Source organism: Onychostoma macrolepis, chromosome 02, assembly GCF_012432095.1.
Source record: "Onychostoma macrolepis isolate SWU-2019 chromosome 02, ASM1243209v1, whole genome shotgun sequence".
NCBI lineage: Eukaryota > Metazoa > Chordata > Actinopteri > Cypriniformes > Cyprinidae > Onychostoma > Onychostoma macrolepis.
In genome coordinates, this window is record NC_081156.1 from 1,960,066 (window position 1) to 1,978,661 (window position 18,596).

Genomic DNA, 18,596 nt, shown 5'->3' on the forward strand with positions numbered 1-18,596 from the left:
CTCCACCCACTGACCACTAGACCTCCCAACCATGCCACTGCCCGCCTGCTATGTCATGCCTGACATCATAGAAACACATACAGCATACAGTCTACACAGTGATTTTTAGGAGTTCCTCCTTTTAATCCATGCGCAGGGCTCAAGACTAACTATTTTTACTAGGAGCACTGTTGCCCCTGAATGAAAATTTTTAGGAGCACAAGCAGAAAATTTAGGGGCACATCTTAAATCAGCTTGCAATGCAATCGTTCACACATTTTCCCCATTTTAACTGTATTACTTAACTCCTAGAGATTACAATGTGCAGTGTTTAATTTCAGAGAGATGACATATACGTGTGTGTGTGTGTGTATATATATATATATATATATATATATATATATATATATATATATATATATATATATATATATATATATATATATATATATATATATAGGTGCATCTCAATGAATTAGAATGTTGTGGAAAAGTTAATTTATTTCAGTAATTCAACTCAAATTGTGAAACTCGTGTATTAAATACATTCAATGCACACAGACTGAAGTAGTTTAAGTCTTTGGTTCTTTTAATTGTGATGATTTAAGCTCACATTTAACAAAAACCCACCAATTCACTATCTCAACAAATTAGAATACTTCATAAGACCAATAAAAAAAACATTTTTAGTGAATTGTTGGCCTTCTGGAAAGTATGTTCATTTACTGTATATGTACTCAATACTTGGTAGGGGCTCCTTTTGCTTTAATTACTGCCTCAATTTCGGCGTGGCATGGAGGTGATCAGTTTGTGGCACTGCTGAGGTGGTATGGAATCCCAGGTTGCTTTGATAGCGGCCTTCAGGTCATCTGCATTGTTGGGTCTGGTGTCTCTCATCTTCCTCTTGACAATACCCCATATATTCTCTATGGGGTTCAGGTCATGCGAGTTTGCTGGCCAATCAAGCACAGTAACACCATGGTCATTGAACCAGCTTTTGGTACCTTTGGCAATGTGGGCAGGTGCCAAATCCTGCTGCAAAATGAAATCAGCATCTCCATAAAGCTTGTCAGCAGAAGGAAGCATGAAGTGCTCTAAAATTTCCTAGTAGATGGCTGCGTTGACTGTAAAAACACAGTGGACCAACACCAGCAGATGACATGGCAGCCCAAATCATCACTGACTGTGGAAACTTCACACTGGACGTCAAGCAGCTTGGATTCTGTGCCTCTCCAGTCTTCCTCCAGACTCTGGGACCTTAATTTCCAAATGAAATGCAAAATTTACTTTCATCTGAAAAGAGGACTTTGGACCACTGAGTAACAGTCCAATTCTTTTTCTCCACAGCCCAGGTAAGACGCTTCTGATGTTGTCTCTGGTTCAGAAGTGGCTTGGTAGCCCTTTTCCTGAAGACGTCTGAGCGTGATGACTCTTGATGCACTGACTCCAGCTTCAGTCCACTCCTTGTGAAGCTCTCACAAGTGTTTGAATCAGCTTTGCTTGACAGTATTCTCAAGCTTGCAGTCATCCCTGTAGCTTGTGCACTTTTTCCTACCCAAATTCTTCCTTCCAGTCAACTTTGCATTTAATATGCTTTGATACAGCACTCTGTAAACAGCCACACCTTTCAGTAATGGCCCTCTGTGACTTACGCTCTTTGTGGAGGGCGTCAATGTTTGTCTTCTGGATCATTGCCAAGTCAGCAGTCTTCCCCATTATTGTGGTTTCAAAGAACAAGAGGTACCCGGAATTTATACTGTAGGGATGGTCATTAATTGAAACTCAAATGTAAATATTCTAATATTTTGAGATACTGATTTTTGACTTTCATGAGCTGTAAGCTCTAATCATCAAAATTAAAACAAAAAAACTTTTGAAATGTTTTACTTTACATGCAGTGAATCTAAAATATGAAAGTTTCACTTTTTGAAATAACTTACAAGAAAAAATGAACTTCTTCACGAAATTCTAATTTATTGAGATGCACCTGTATGTGTTTAATTTTTTTTGCGATAACTGGCAATGAGTCTTTCACATCGCTGTGGAGGAATTTTGGCCCACTCTTCTTTGCAGAATTGTTTTAATTCAGCCACATTGGAGGGTTTTCGAGCATGGATGGACTGTTTAAGGTCATGCCACAGCATTTCAATTGGATTTAAGTCCAGACTTTGATTTGGCCACTCCAAAACCTTAATTTTGTTTTTCTTGAGACATTCAGAGGTGGACTTGCTGCTGTGTTTGGAATCATTGTCCTGCTGCAGAAAGCAAGTGCACTTGATCTTGAGGTCACAAACTGACGGCCGGACATTCTCCTTCAGGACTTTCTGATAGAGTGCAGAATTCATGGTTCCATCAATTATGGCAAGTCATCCAGGTTCTGAAGCTGCAAAGCAGCCTCAGACCATCACACTACTACTACCACCACCACCACCACCATGTTTGACTGTTGGTAAGATGTTCTTTTTATCAAATGCTGTGTTGGTTTTACGCCAGATGTAACGGGACACACACTTTCCAAAAAGTTCAACTTTTGTTGCATCAGTCCACAGAATATTTGCCCAAAAGTCTTGGGGATAATCAAGATATTTTTTGGCAAATGTGAGACGAGCCTTTGTGTTCTTTTTGGTCAGCAGTGGCTTTTGCCTTGGAACTCTCCCATGGATGCTGTTTTTGCCCAGTCTCTTTCTTATTGTTGAATCGTGAACACTGACCTTAATTAAGGCAAGTGAGGCCTGCAGTTCTTTAGATGTTGTTCTGGGTTCTTTTATGACCTCCTGGATGAGTCGTCTTTGTGCTCTTGGAGTAATTTTGGTAGGCCGGCCACTCCTGGGAAGGTTCACCACTGTTCCAAGTTTTCTCCATTTGTGGATAATGGGTCTGACCATGGTTTGCTGGAGTCCCAAAGCCTTAGAAATGGCTTTATAACCCTTTCCAGACTGATACATATAAACTATTTTGTTTCTCATCTGTTTATGAATATTCTTAAGATCGCGGAATGATGTGTTGTTCTTTAAGCATGCTTCACTTTGTCAGACAGGTTCTATTTAAGTGATTTCTTGATTCAACAGGTCTGGCAGTAATCAGGTCTGGGTTTGGCTAGTGAAATTTCACTTGGCTTTCTAAAATAATGTGGCTAATCACAGTTCTTTCATGATTTAATAGGAGGGGGCAAGCACTTTTTCACACAGGGCCATGTGGGTTTGGATTTTGTTTTTCCTTCATAATAAAACACTTCATTTAAAAACTGCATGTTGTTTACTTGTGTGATCTTTGATTTAATATTTAAATTAGTTTGATCTGAAACATTAAAGTGTGACAAACATGCAAAAATGTAAAAATCAGGAAGGGGCCAACACTTTTCACACCACTGTGTGTGTATATATATATATATATATATATATATATATATATATATATATATATATATATATATATATATATATATATATATACATATATACACACACACACACACACACACACACACACACACAAGAAAACAGTATATATGTTCAACTAGTATATATATATATATATATATATATACTAATAATATTACATGTTCATTTCTTGTTTATTTCATGTTTATACACATTTGACAGTAAAGCACTAAGCTTGAGTTGGGAAGCTTCCAAAATGTATTTTATTAACAACAGTAATGTGAAAAATCTATGTAGAAAATATATGTATTGTACTCTTATTAAATGTACCATTATTCTTCTATAGTCTTATATGAAACTAACCGACAACTTCAGTGATTGTGTGATTTAGTTGCAAATTGAAGAAAAGTTTGTTTTTCAAATCACTCTGTGACATTTTTTACTTCATAAACAAAAAAAAAGAGTCAAACTCTGTCAAAATCTGATTTCTTGATGATTTGATATTTTAGAACAGTGATTTTATAATTATTTTATAATTTCAAAATATAAAGGAAAAAGTATAAATTAATGACTAATAAGCCAATAGGCCTAAGTGCTCCTCTGCTGGCATCTACAGGTTATAATGGTGATTTGATGTATTTTTTTAATTCTACATAAGTGTTGTACAGTATATTTTGGTCATCCCATTGAAAGAAACATTCAAATTGGATCATTTACAGGGCTTAAAGTTCTCCTGCACTGTGCCGGATCTCTGGTGTATGTGGGGTTTGGCAGCGTAAAAAAGATAGTCCTACATTTAAAAAAACTTGTTGATATCACGTTCGAGTTCATGAGTTCGCCTACCAATGGTATGAGAGTAACACAGCTTTCATTCTCAACCAATCTAACATTACAAAAAGTATTCTCGTTGCTTCATAAAATTCAGATTGATACACTGATGGCAGATGGACTATTTTGACAATGTTTTTTTTTTTTAATACTTTTCTGTGCCTTGACAGTGTAATTTACTTGGCAGTCAATGGGACAATCACAAGCATCCCGGTTTTCATCCAAAATATCTTAAATTGTGTTCCGAGGACGAACAAAGCTTTTACGGGATTGGAACGACATGGGGGTAGGTGACTAATGACAAAATTTTCATTTTGGGGTGGAGTATACCTTTAAAAGTGGTTGAATCACATGAAAAGTCACTAGGCCGTTGGCGCCCTCTGCAGGTATTTTTTTTTATAATATAGGCATATTACATGTATTTTAACAGTGACGCCATGTAATTAACAATAAAACCATGTAATTACTTGGTTTTGATACTTTATTTGAGCCAGTTCTTATTGCCTCATATTAGTTTATATATAAATATAGTCATATTAAAGCCTGTTTTTCAGCTCATAATTTTCCAAGTGTGTGATACAGCTTGCTTTCTTCAGGTCAATCATATATTCATGAAAAAAAAATCAGTTTGAATAAGGAAAGCAGTAACTTTGCCATAGTATCCTTTCAAATGTTAAAGTTGCCACAGTTATTGCGTTCTTTGCGTGTGCAGCACTTTATTTGTAACATTTTGTTTTATTAGTTTATTTATCAGGTAGTTTCAAAGAAAATCATTTTAAAATGTTGTTTGTTTGTTTGTTCGCCAAATAACCCTGTGTATGTGTCCATCCCCGCAACCCCCCAATCCTCGGAAAAAAAACTTCAGGCTCAGGCTCTGCATTTAGGAGCTTTAAAGTGCTGGAAACAGTTGTGTGAAATGATTGTAAGTCATTGAAAATTGCTTGAATTTCTGTCTCAAAAGGCTGTACAAAAACTGAAATGAATAATGTAATAACATACGACTCTTTCTGCCACAACACCATGGTTACAGTTAGCGTTACTGCTTCTGGTTTTCTATGTCATCGCTGTTTGATTTGTTTGTTTATAACAAATGATCTGTTGATGTATGATCTGTTTAATATGTTTATAGATTTCTGTGCAGAATTTGAATGCTTCTCATTAAATGTCGCAGCAACCTTTATTCATTCTGTGGCTAATTCAAATGCTTCTCACTGGATCTCGCAATCAACTTCAACTTTGTTTCCCAAGTAAAGCTTTTCTGAGCTCGGACTAGTTTGTTTGCGTTGCAGTCCGAGCTGTTAAACAGTCCGCTCAAACGAGTAGCGGGATTTTGTTACGCTTTTATTTAATTTGCCGTTTGATGTTTCTCATATGCAACAGAAATGGCAGCGTGAGTTGAACAACGCGGTGGTCGTGCCAGTGCCAGTGCGACCGCACACAAAATTTACTCGCACCAGCAGAAAAAAATGGTTGCAAAATGCAAGCATGTGGTCACAGTCTGGAGCCCTGGGGTCCGTTCTTCGTACGTCGCTAACTCAGTTAGCTGGATTTGATTGTTGACGATTGATCTTGGATCATTTGGTTCTTCAAAGCTCATCCTAGACTTGCTGTCATAGCAACGGGTCCGTAAGCTTAAACCTGCTCGGGAGCAGGTTTATTTAATGTAAACAGGATTAGATTGCATCTTTTTAAGCAGAATTGATACTTAAAAGCTGTCCTAGCCACCGCTACTTTATTACAAGAGTACCCTACTGGTCCAGGGACAATAATTTAAAATAATTATACTTTAAAAATTAATTTGAAAATAATATAACAATATAATAATATAATATAACGATGTTGTGTAGTCTATAATACTATAGACACAGACAGTTTTACTCATTTAAAGATTTATTAGTGATGAAATAATTACTTTATAATTGTATTGGAGTTTTACACACATGCTATAAATTCTGAATCGTTAATTTGAGTGATGACTGCTATTATGGGAGTGGCTTGATGGAGCGCAGGAGATGCAGATAACTTGATCTCTAAGAAACTTTAATTAATGCTGTCACATAAGAAATTTGCCTCAAAGATAAAATTAAATGAATTGCTAATTACAACATTGACATAAAAATGTAAAACCTGTACAAATACTAGAAATCATGAAAATAAATAATTGGGAATCATGTAAAAAAATTACAAATAAATTAAAAACAGTGTACATTTCATTTATCTATTATAACATTTATGTAGTTTTGTTCGCTTGGCTGTTTCCTTATAAAGGTCCAGAAATTTGTCAAGTTTCTCGTCAGGTGTCTTTTTTAATGATATTACGTTGCTGTCTTGCCACCAGCCTATTGCTGCATTGCTGATTATGGTTTTGAGGGAACACGAGAACGCGCAGTAATCTTAGACGACTTAATCCAGATATTTTAATCTAATACGCAAATTTGTTTAAAGAACCAAATTAGCCAGAGATCAGTTATCAGGATTAGAAGATCTGGAATCTTTAAAATCATCTCAGATGTAATAAACGATGTATGAAGAACGGGCCCCTGATGTGGTATGGATACTATATTCCTCTGGCTTAAATTTTCTTTTTCTGTTCTGAGCTAGAATTTAGTCAAATTTATTTTTAAACCCTATGTATAGTCTTGATCTTTAGAACACTAATTAAGATATTTTTGATGAAATCTGAGAGCTGTCTGACCCTCTAAAGACAGCAAGGGCCCTACCATGTTCAAGGTCCAGAAAGGTACCAAGAATATTGACAAAATAGACCATGTGACATCAGTGATTCAACCATAATTTTATGAAGCTACGAAAATACTTTTTGTTGTGTAAAAAAATCTACATTAATGACTTTATTCAACAATTCTCCTCTTCCACACCCTAGCACCACTTTGGAGAGTACCATGCATGCATTGTCTATGTGCATTTTGCTTATGAGTTGCTAATGTCATTGTGTAGGAAATAGAATCAACCCATTGCAATTTCATTTAAGTATCTTTTCTCAACGTTGTGTGTTCAGTGTGCTCATTTAGGTTACTTTATCATGAGTTTTAACTAAGCCCTTCGTCAAGAATCAGTCTTTTAGTCTATAATGTTTTTAGTTGAGATGTGCACAAAACCTCACTAAACATTATTTGTAGCATGTCTTCTGCCCAATAATCGTAATATACTTTCTACTTATTTTAAATATGAAACAAAGTCTTAACTCAAGTAGTTTCAATCAGCAGTTCAAGTTCAAGTGGCAATGCGATGTTGAGGGCAGCTGCTGTGAGTGAACAGATCATCTCTTTCTCTTTACTTCTAGTTATAGCACTAAATAAACATGAATGAACATCAGAAAGTACTATACGATGAAAGAAACAATAGACCCTTTTTGCGCCGACGTCACGATTACATCACCGTGCTAGCTGGAGGCAAAACAAAGGGAAAACTGGAGGCGGCCAATTAAAACCAGCACAGATTCGGCTACACAAGGAGCTTAAAATATCATCTTGTTGTGATGTTGGATGCAAGAATCTATGTAGTACAGGCTCCAATTTGAAATTTTAACGCATACCTGCTGCCACTGGCAGACAAAAAAACGACGACAGCTGTGGTTAAATGCGACAAAACGAGTGGACTGGACAGAGACTATTGTCAGAAATGCTCGCGTTTGCAGCAGGTCCGTTTCTCTTTACTACTCGTTAGGTTTCTCTAACGTTATATGCGACTCGAGTCACTCAATCGGAGGTAACGTTAATCCTGTCAGATCGTCCATCCATGAGCATAGGGTCGGCCAATCTGACTTTGTCCGTTAAAGTTAACTTATTTAAATAACAATAATGGTCCTGCACAGTGAGTGACCTTACATATGCAGGTAAAATCGGATTTTCTCCAGCCATTGTTAAAAAAACAAGGTAAACAAACTTCATAGCTAGCGTTAGTGAAGCGGTCAGTGGAATCTTTCTGCCTCCAGCTAAGCCCTGCCCACAGAAAAACGTCACATTGTTTACTAACAGAAAAAGGGTCTATACAACTTACTGAAATGTATCATGTCTTATGTAATCACTTAATCAGTCTTCCAGTTACGGAAAGATGGCAGTAAGTCATGTCACATAATGTTACATTTACTTCAGGAAAACCATTCAATGTCCATAGCTTGTTAGTCAAGTAGAAGAGTACGCTTGAGATTAGTTTAAGCATTTGTTTTCAGGCTCAATTAGGTAGATTGGTCTTTAACCATGTTCTTTGCCATGGTAACTTAGGCTAAACTGTTAACCTGCTCCAGAGCATGTTTTACTCTGGGTTAGGGGTCACAACAGCTCTGAGCAAACTGACACAGGATGCAATAAAGTCACTCCCCTATATTTCTTGCTCCAAATTAAAGGAGTTTACTATGAAAGAATTTTACAGCCAAAATTGACCATCTTTTGCTAATTATTATATTATGTGGATTACAGTAATATATAATTCATATATTCATACAATTATGATGTGTATAAATAAATACATACAAATAAGCTTTCAAAAATAAAACTTGTAAAATGACAATCCTAATTTGCTCTTTGTGAACCTATATAAATTATTAAATTAGTCGTTCATTCATTTGATTCATTTAATTTGTATTGATATAGTCAGTTGTTTTCTTTCAGCTGTTCTGTGTGATTGCCTGCATGTGTCACACTTTCAGGTGTACGTGCTCCAGAGTTACTAATCACAAACTCTGGATCAAATGTTTAAATTGAGCATTGTGAGCCCGCTGAACCTGATCTAGGTTGAAATTGTTTGGTTTTGTCGACTTGTAACAAACATTAAAACTCAGTTTGTTCAGCTAGCTTCATGCAACAGGCCACAGGTTTCAGCCAAGAATTTTCATTTCAGTGCATCAAAAAAAAAAAAAAAAATGATGTAAATTCTTTGGTGTAATATCTTGCATGGAATCTCTGTATCTCTATTTCAGTGCTAGATAAGGAGTGATCTTAAAACGGCTTACAATGCCCAGAGAGAGATCTCACTTATTTTAACTGTAAATTACATTTTTGAACGTGCATGTATCTAACCCTAATCAGAGAACAGAATCCTATTGGAACCAATCCAATGGTCTGTCTTTTTGAAAGGATATAAATAATAGAAATGAAGAAATAAACAACAACCTGTGGATGATTTTCTCTTGTTGTCCTATACCTGTCCTAACCAGATAAAGTATGCAACAAATGGAGGTATCTCCTACATGTCAATCAGAGTATTTGTCGTAACCAGTTTGGAAAAAAAAAATCACTTGTTCTTTTTTCACCCCCAAGGTATGGTGAGTTTAGGTTTGGTAGAAGTTTGCATTCTTGAGGCCAGACATAAATGTTTGTTGCTTGTTGTCCGGAAGAACATATTTCCAGGTTATGAAGAAAAAAGAAAAGCTGTATGGCATCTCAGTGGGATAACTGCAGCACATTTAAATGAACTTTTGAACGTTATGAGTCTTTTAGTGCTGTGCTCATTCCCGGCAGGCCTGAGCTGTGTGTGGGTGTGTGAGTGTATTCATACAGAGTGGCGTCAGAGTACAATCAGTAGTCTGCAGGAGTGATATGATCAATTCAGGATTTTTCATAAGAGTACATTATAAATACATGAAATATATACATCAACGTCAGAAGCATTCAGGGTGGTGACTGGTGACTTCTGGAGAAAGAGCTGCTGTGTTGTTCCAGTTCAACTGAACTGTCTGCAGTTGGACTTGGATTCAGTGTTAAAGCTTAACTTTTCAGTGTCGGTAAAAATGATAAATCCTAGTTTAGGGGCAGCCTCCACAAACAATATCAGTATGTTTTATATGTTGTAATGTATTTTCAATATAAATGTAATAATAATATTTTTTTTTTTACAGTTGCAGTGGATCCCAATGGATGGAGATGTGCACGATAGTGTGATGGACTTAGCAGCCTGTGAAGTCAGCCACTGCACAGACAGACTGCCTGCATGCTGCGTGTGAACCTTTTGCTGTGCAACGCGCACACACACACACACACACACACACAGGCCATAAAACTAAAGTGACCAACAGTCCTCCTACGGATCAGACAGCTGGTAAGTTCATACTGCGTTGTGCTCATGTCATCATGAAGGTGTGTTAGTACCTGAAAACGAGTTGAAGAGTGTCTTTTTGTCCTAGAGGAATGTGTATGTTTTCTTTTGTAGCAATTTTATGCTTTTAAATGAAAGCTGGAAGTTGATTTCAGCTTTGAGAGAGAGTGGGCGTATGCAGAAGGCACTATTGTGTGTCTGTGTGCGTGTGTTCTTGCAAATGTATCTGCACTGCACACATGCCACATGGCTCTCTACCCTTGTCCCATCCATCATTAGCTGTGTGGAGGGTCAAATGGACAACAAAGGTGAGCGCTTTGTATCTTATTACTCTGTGTGCTCCAGTGCCTGGAACTCTGTCATTCGACTCTCAGTCGTCTGTGTTATATAGAATCAAGCACCCTCTGTGTGGTCCGCAGCCTAAACCTTCCTCCTCATGTAGTCCCCCTGTAGTTGCTTCGAGATCTGTCTCCATTACCTGATTTGGATGTAACTACACTAAATTCCATGATGAAAATTTGTACTTGTCATGTTATTGTAGGCCATAATAGTGACTGTGGGTCATACAGAAAACACTGTGGTCAACTGTTTCCTTCATAAATGGGAGGCAAACACGTCAGTCCCAGATATCTAACTGATGAGAGTTATTTTTTCTCAAAACACCACAGAGACTGCAGTGCTGTTTTGGGCTGAGTTAAGCTCAGCGCATATGTGTGTGACTGTCTGAGTGCCTGGCACATCGGCATGGTACAAAAGTTTGCAGTCAGTGAAAACATCTGTGTGTGCGTTCAGCATTCAGCACTATGTGCTGGGAGGAAATTATCTCAGGCTAAATGTAATTACTGTACGCTTATCTACTCTGCATGGTTCCCATCTTAGTCAAACAGCTCTATAATTAGAACAGGGTTTTAAAGAGTTCATTACCAACACTTTTAGATTTTTATCTGGAGGTGGAGCAGCTCTCACATACACCTGCTTAAAAATGCCTTTGTGTGTGTGTGAGCATTAGTGACTATATTCATATGTTGTGCAGTTTGTGTCTCGGCTTGCTACTGCAATTGTGTATCCAGGAAATCTTATTGTCAGGCTTTCAATTTTGATTTGGTGGTCTCAGGGTACCTTTTTTAACAAGGTGGTAAACTCAATCAGTCAAGTTCACACCAGCTCTGACTGTTGTTAAGAATATGTATATGAGCATTTGTCAGAACAGAAGGGAGGCTTGCAGAGGTTGGGGGCTTTAGCTCCCATCAGGGGAAGTGTGGCTATTTTTACCTCATAGGAAGTGTATGTCTGTGTGTGCCGAAATAGCTGCGAGCGTGCTTCTTGTGGAGTGGTGTTGCGAATGCCTGGAGAGACTGGAGAGCCAAGACCGACAACTCTGGGGCTCTTCGTAGAGGTACGAGGAAGGAGCTTAGAGCACTATGTTATTTTAACCCATCTATTTGTCACTTCCTGTGTGTCGCCTATGTCTACCCCCCTCTCCGTTTCTCTGTCCACTTCTTCAAATGGAACCGCATCGCCTTACAGTACCCGCACCACAAGGACGTATGTCAGTGGTGACAGCGCTTCCTGGAGTGCTCCTAATGTGGTCCTAATGTGGTCCTTGGCAGACTGGGACTGTGGGATTGAAGACGGAGGACACCAGCCAGAAGATTCAAAAACTGGGCTGAGATGTTTAATAGCTCACACTTCTCTGCAATGTGTAGTTCAGCATCATGTCAGAAGGAGGGAGCAGGTTACAGAATGACAAGATTATCCGCTGTGTGTCATATAATACAGAGCAGGAGATGATGCAATAGGACAGGTCTCTTACAGAGAACACCTCTGTTTTCAGAAGAACACACACACATACACAGTCACTTCGTATATAGTGTGGCATGCCAATAATAGCCTTACCCACATGAATCCATTCATAAAAGCTGTGCTCCTGTGTGGTTATGCACCATAGAGATAATCACTGTTGCAGTACTGAAAGCATACAGTAAAAAAACAAACAAACCAAAAACTAAAATTATTTTTTGGTTTCATCTTGAAAATCTTGTATGTTTTGTCCTTCACTTTGTGTCTCTCTCTCCTTTTATGTCTCTATCACCTTCACTTCCTGTCAACTGACTGTCTGCTCACCTGGCTTGGTGAGTCTCCAAGGACCTGGTTTAACTCAGTTGAGTGTAAACAGAGCCCATGAGTTCATCCTTGTGTGTTTAACACTCATACGTAGTTGCAGTGCTGTTTTTGCCTGTTAACTTAGTCAAAAATATGCATATTATTCATGAAATTAGATTTTAGAGCAACACACTCTAATGCTCAGTCTTACTGAGGATCTATTTTTAGAATGACAGTCTCAAGTGATCAGAGGTGCCTGGTTGACACCCAGCTTTAGGACAAACAGGCTTAGATGTGATTCAATTGTGTTTCACAGGTGTGAGTATATATGTTTATTCTGTGTGAAACAGCACAGAATAATATTTTGTGATGGAATTGGCCAGATTTGAACTGTATAACCTTTTTTCCCCATATAGCAAAGTACACCAAATCACGTTTTAAAACCTTGCTATAAATGAATCCTCCTATTCATGAATACTAAATTGTAAACTGTGAAATATTTTATTTTATATATATATATATATGTGTGTATGTGTGTTGTTTATGGATAAATATAAATGTATAGATTTGGTTAGATTAATCTTATTTTACATCTTAACATTTGTGAGAAGTTTTTGGAAAAAGTCATTTTCCAGTTCCTTGACTTCCTGTAAAACTCTTCACAGCTCAGGACTTCTTTTTGCTTGTTTTATCCTTGTTTCAGTGCTTTGCTGCCTCTGGTGGCAGTTGTCTGAACTACAGCAGTCATCATTAACAACTGCACAAATCACAGAGGCTACGGTCAAACAGTATCATATTTTCAGGTCAAGTATTTTTATAGCGCTTTACAATTCAGATTTTTACAGTGTAGTAATGAGTCCTATTTGTAGTGCTAAAGGCAGTTATGTTCAAACATTGTTCGTTTATAAAAGAGATTGACTTTCACATCTTATTGCTGACATGATTCCCTTAAATATCTCTCAGCTGAATTCAAAATCTTTCAGCTCTCAATTTTGAGAGTGAGTTTGTATGAACAACCACAGTCAACAAGTAGTTAGTATGTTACCCTGTAGACATGAGGCATTCTTTGAAGGTTTTTCATTCCTGTTAGTCACTAATGTTAGGGCAGACAACCTTTCTCAGGTCAGGAACTATGATTGTTGCAGAGCTCCAGACTGTGACTAAACATTTACAAATAGAATAAACAATTACTTTTAAGTAGCATTTTAAAATCGCACTGCATTTTGTTTCTTTTAATTTAAGCTTGGAAAGTTCATTTGCAATAGAAGCTTCTTTCTGATCTGTACAGATAACCTCATATAGGTCAGTCACTCTTACTGTCTTATTGCCCTCAAGCATGATGCAGCTGGGTGCCATCATTCCAGCCTCAGTGGATTTGTGTGATGACCCCAGGATACACCTGGGTCACCCTGTCCCCCTCCACTCTTCACTAGAGATTAGTAATCCTCTCGCCTCGCATCCCCTCTTAAACCACACCTGTCAAATACACACATACACTGCTTTGATGCCAGTCTGGCTCACATGATTGCACGGGGCTTCCTAGAAAGATGCCACAAAAGCAGAGATTAGTCAGCCTGCACACACACTCATGATGTGTGTATTTATCCTGGATTCTCACCCCATGTGCCCCTGTCTGTGACTAAAGGTAACTGTAAAGCTTTCTGGGAAGTAGGAGTAATATACCATGTTAGGACTATGCTAGGATGCAGGGGTTTTTTTTGGGGTGCATTTTTTGTACTTATTTTAAGACTGGATTTCATAACCTGATCACCTGTTTTTATCTCCTGCATGGACTTTTCTGCATGCTTTTCTGTCACTTACACTTTTGCAGTATAGACAAATACAGTATATCTTAGTGTATTTTTACTGTTTGTGGGTTTTTTTTCAGTTTTTTTTTTTCTTAATTAGTGGCGCACCAAAAGTTTTCATTTAGCAGAAAAATGAAAATAACAAATTTAATAATTTAATGAATCAAATTTATTTAATAATCAACAGATCAACACTGTCAAAACTGTCAGTTCATCAAAATTAAAATAGATTAAAATTAAGAAATCAAAGTTGTCAATGCAGCCTTAGGGTCCACACATCTGACATGTTTACATATTGTAGCTTATCAACGTTGTGTGCACATAGACAGTCAAAACATGACACCAGTGAAGTGCAAATTAAATGACACAAACTTTTATTATATAGCTCTGGAAAAAGTCAAGAGAAACCTTATTTAACGAGGAAAAGTATAAAAATGCTCCAGTGGTTGTTGCTGTCCTCTTGCAGTAGACCAGCTGGATAACAAAAACAGTGCTAATAGTACCTCAAAAGTAATTGACCCTTTGCCGGAAGTTTGATTGACAGGCAATCTGACCAATCATAATGCCAAATCTGCCATTTTGGTCTAACAAACAAACAAACCAAACAGGAGAGTAGATTAACAATAGTGGACTTGAACTTGAAATTATGTCTATTGATGCCTTTCCGTGGTTGAAACAAGATACATTTTGATGTTCATTCATGTTTATTTCATGCTAGAACTAGAAAAGAGGAAGAGATGATTGGTTTACGTGCCGCTTGAACTGAGTTTCTACAGCAAACTGGGGTGAGTCTTTGCAAAGGGTCATTTGGAATCAAATAATAACTATTGACAATGCCAAAAGAGTTGAAAAGAAAAGTTTTGAGTGAGGAAAATCTTGTCATTCCATTCTTAAAATTCCAAAGAAAAGCTGCAGACAGTGACTACGTTTACATGGACATCAGTAATCTAATTATTTACCTTATATGAATAAGACAATATTTTAATTAAGGTGTTTACACGAGTTGCATTTAGAATAATCCTTTCATGTTCCCCTTTTACATGTTATAGTACATAGATGGATTAATGGCATGCGTCATTACATCACCACGCGACGTCTCCTCCAGAATTTCACGCATAAACATATAGTTTGTCTTCGTGATGATGCCATATACAGTTCTGGGTGTTTCATTTTTAATTTTATGAAAGCTTCAAGTACAGTTAATTATTTGTACGCGCATACAGACGACGGCGGTGTTGAAGCTCTTTTATTTGCCGTCAAACGGTTGACCGCTGCCATGTGTGTGTCCTGTCCTGTCCTACACGACGGTAATAGTTTGATTAACGATATTTTGGGGACAAATTTGTACCCAAAAGTGAGCTGAACCTGACAAAATCTCCAAAAACCTCCCTTTGGGGACGTCCTCATTTGTAAAAACAGTTTAAAAATAAAGTAAACAAAGGTTTTTTGAAATTGTAAAAATGCAGAAAGTCTCCTGTAAGGGGTAGGGTTGGTGTAAGGCAATAGAATATACGGTTTGTACAGTAGAAAAACCATTACGCCTATGGAATGTCCCCATTTAGATAGCTAAGTAAACGTGTGTGTCACACGCACTCTCCTTATGTGAATGTGCACACATCTTTGTACCTCACCGCTCATAACTTCGACTGAAAGATGAATGTGTAGAAAGTGAGCATATCTCCAAAAACCTTGTTGAGCTGCAGGTTTAATGACTGCATTTTTTATTTTTTACAGAAATTGTTTTGATTTATGTTTTTGATTATTGAGCTGTAGGTTTAGGTTAAGTGACTGCATTTAAAAAAATATATATATATTTTTTTTTTACAGAAAATAATTTATGTTCTGATTATTGTTGAGCTGCAGGTTTAGGCTCACTTAAGTGACTGCGTGTAATTTAATTAACGAGAATTCAATTATTTATATTAATTATTTAGCCTGACATGTTTACCGTTCCAAAATGTTCTATATGTTTCTTAAAAATAAAATGTATTGTGTTCAGTGGAAGAAACGTTGTTGTTTTTTACCCAGACATTTAAAAATAACATTTTAGAGCTGTAATCACAATACCGTGAAACCGTGATATTTTTATCTAAGGTTATCATACCGGTAGAATCTCATACTGGCCCATGCCTACTCAACACCCATCAAGAGACATCAAGATACCTTCAAAAAGAAAGGCAAATGACAGCTGGGATGAAGTGCACAATGAGGATGGTTCGAAACAGGCTCTTAGGGGCAGAGCTGAAGTTGTGCAGAGCTAGAAAAAATAGCAAAGAAGCAGCATAGAAGAGCCAAGCTGAGGTTTGCAAAAGACCATAAGGATTGGACCTTCTCTGAGTCCAATTTTCAGCTTTGCCCAACATCTGGTCGTCTAATGGTTAGACTGAGACCTGGAGAGGCCTACAAAGCCCCACAGTGTCTCGCATCCACTGTGACATTTGGTGGTGAATCTGTGATGAACTGGGGTTGCTTCATCAAAGCTGGAATCAGGCACATTTGTTTTTGTGAAGGGTGCATGAATCAAGCTATGTACAAGGATGTCCTGGAAGAAAACTTGCTTCCTTCTGCTCTGACAATGTTCCCTAACTCTGAGGATTGTTTTTTTTACCAGCAGGACAATGCTTCATGCCTAGACATGTGCTGGTATTCGGTAATGCGATATATCACGATAATGAACATGCACAATATTGTTATCGTGGGCACTTCAAAATACCGTGAATGACGTGACGCATGGAGACACGCTGAATAAAAATGCACATTCACTCTCTGACAGCAGATGGTGCTGAACAGCAGAAATGCAGCCGTTACCCCAGAAACCCCGTAAAGTTTTGTTTCTGAAACATATGTAAATGATTTAAACAGCCATTCAAAATTTTGCAATGGGGTTTATAACAGTGGCAAATACTTAATATTTAGACTTAATAGTCTATTTATTTTCAAACTTTTTTAGATTTTAATCTGGACTATTACATGCCCTAGATATTGTTTTAAAATGTTTTGATTCTTTATTGTTCGGTCACACTTTACATTAAAGGGTTAGTTCACCCAAAAATGAAAACTCTGTCATTAATTACTCACCCTGGGGTTCCAAACCCGTAAGACCTTCATTCATCTTTGGAACACAAATTAAGATATTTTTGATGGAATCTGAGAGCTCTCTTACCCTCCATAGACCGCAATAATATTACCACAATCAACGAACAGAAATGTAGCAAGGACAAAAATAGTCCATGTGACATTAGGGGTTTAATCGTAATTTTACGAAGCTACAAGAATACTTTTTGTGCGCAAAGAAAACAATAACAATTTATTCAGTAGTTTTTCTCCCCGAGTTACCGTCTTCTACCATTTTGGAGAGTACCCCAGAGCGTAATCAACGTAATGAGCATTGTTTTCGCTGAACATAATCAGCATTGAAAACAAACAGGGTGTGCTCTCTTTGTCTGCGAACTGCTCTCTGAAAAATGTCACTAAAATGAACTGAAACTCAGCGAATACTTAATACGCAGACATGAGAGATATATCTGTAGGAAGCTTGAAGTGTATACTTTTAAATGAAGTCATATTGAAAACAAATATTCTGTGATAAAGTAATCCATATGAAACCAACACGATGTACAGTCTTTCCCATCTTTATCTGTAATGTGATCATGCCCGCAAGCAGTTTGTGCTCTTCATATGCAAATATCCACATGAGATACTTGAACATGTAAATGCCCTCATCACCTCCGTAAACAAAGTGTGAGGATTAGGGATGGTCCGATAGACGATGCCATTGTCCATCACCAATGGCTGACAGACATCACGATGTTGTGCCGGCATCGTTATTCCTTCCTGCCACCCCCTCTTCCGCAATCCACCGCATCCCAATTCCGTGTTCTGAAAGGAAATTAAGTATACTACAGAACCCCTAAGGGGAGTAAATAGCCTGCGAGATGAGAGGATTAAAAAAAAAATAATTATATATCTCTCTGAAATTATAATTTCTCTCGCAATTATATCATTGGTTAATTATACTGTATATAAATTGCGGGCATCAGGAAACCGCTACTAATATGCAGGACACTGAAACCGCTTTCAAATGCGCGCTCTTATTTTACTTTCACTTTCGAGATTCGTGATCACACGGACTATGTATGTGGTAAGTGAACTTTCATGTACTGCAATGTAACAGGCTGCTAGCAAGTGGCTAACCATGTCCCTTTAGTGGCTCCGTAGAACACGTTATTTGTTTTCCGTGAGTTTCTGCATACGGATTCACGCTTCGGGCACACCCCTAACCCCGATGTCATCGTCCATCACAATGTTTCACTGTAGACATTGTCCGATGCCAGTTTGGTAGACATCGCCCAACCCTAGTGAGGATAGTCAAGTTCATCTCGACTACTGTTCGTTTTTGGAAGAAGATGCGCTGTGAGGAATAAGACAGAATTTACCTCAGAAAAAG

The 18,596-nt window shown here is 37.6% G+C and overlaps 1 protein-coding gene across 3 annotated transcripts in view; it reads left to right on the forward strand.

Moving 5' to 3' along the window:
• Positions 1-18,596, forward strand: part of tnk2b (tyrosine kinase, non-receptor, 2b) — a 122,558-nt gene that overhangs the window by 26,341 nt on the left and 77,621 nt on the right. For all 3 annotated transcript variants that reach the window (XM_058761785.1, XM_058761804.1, XM_058761794.1), the window contains exon 2: positions 10,042-10,241. The gene's annotated coding sequence lies outside the window, so the exon portion shown is untranslated. The remainder of the gene's footprint in view (positions 1-10,041; positions 10,242-18,596) is intronic.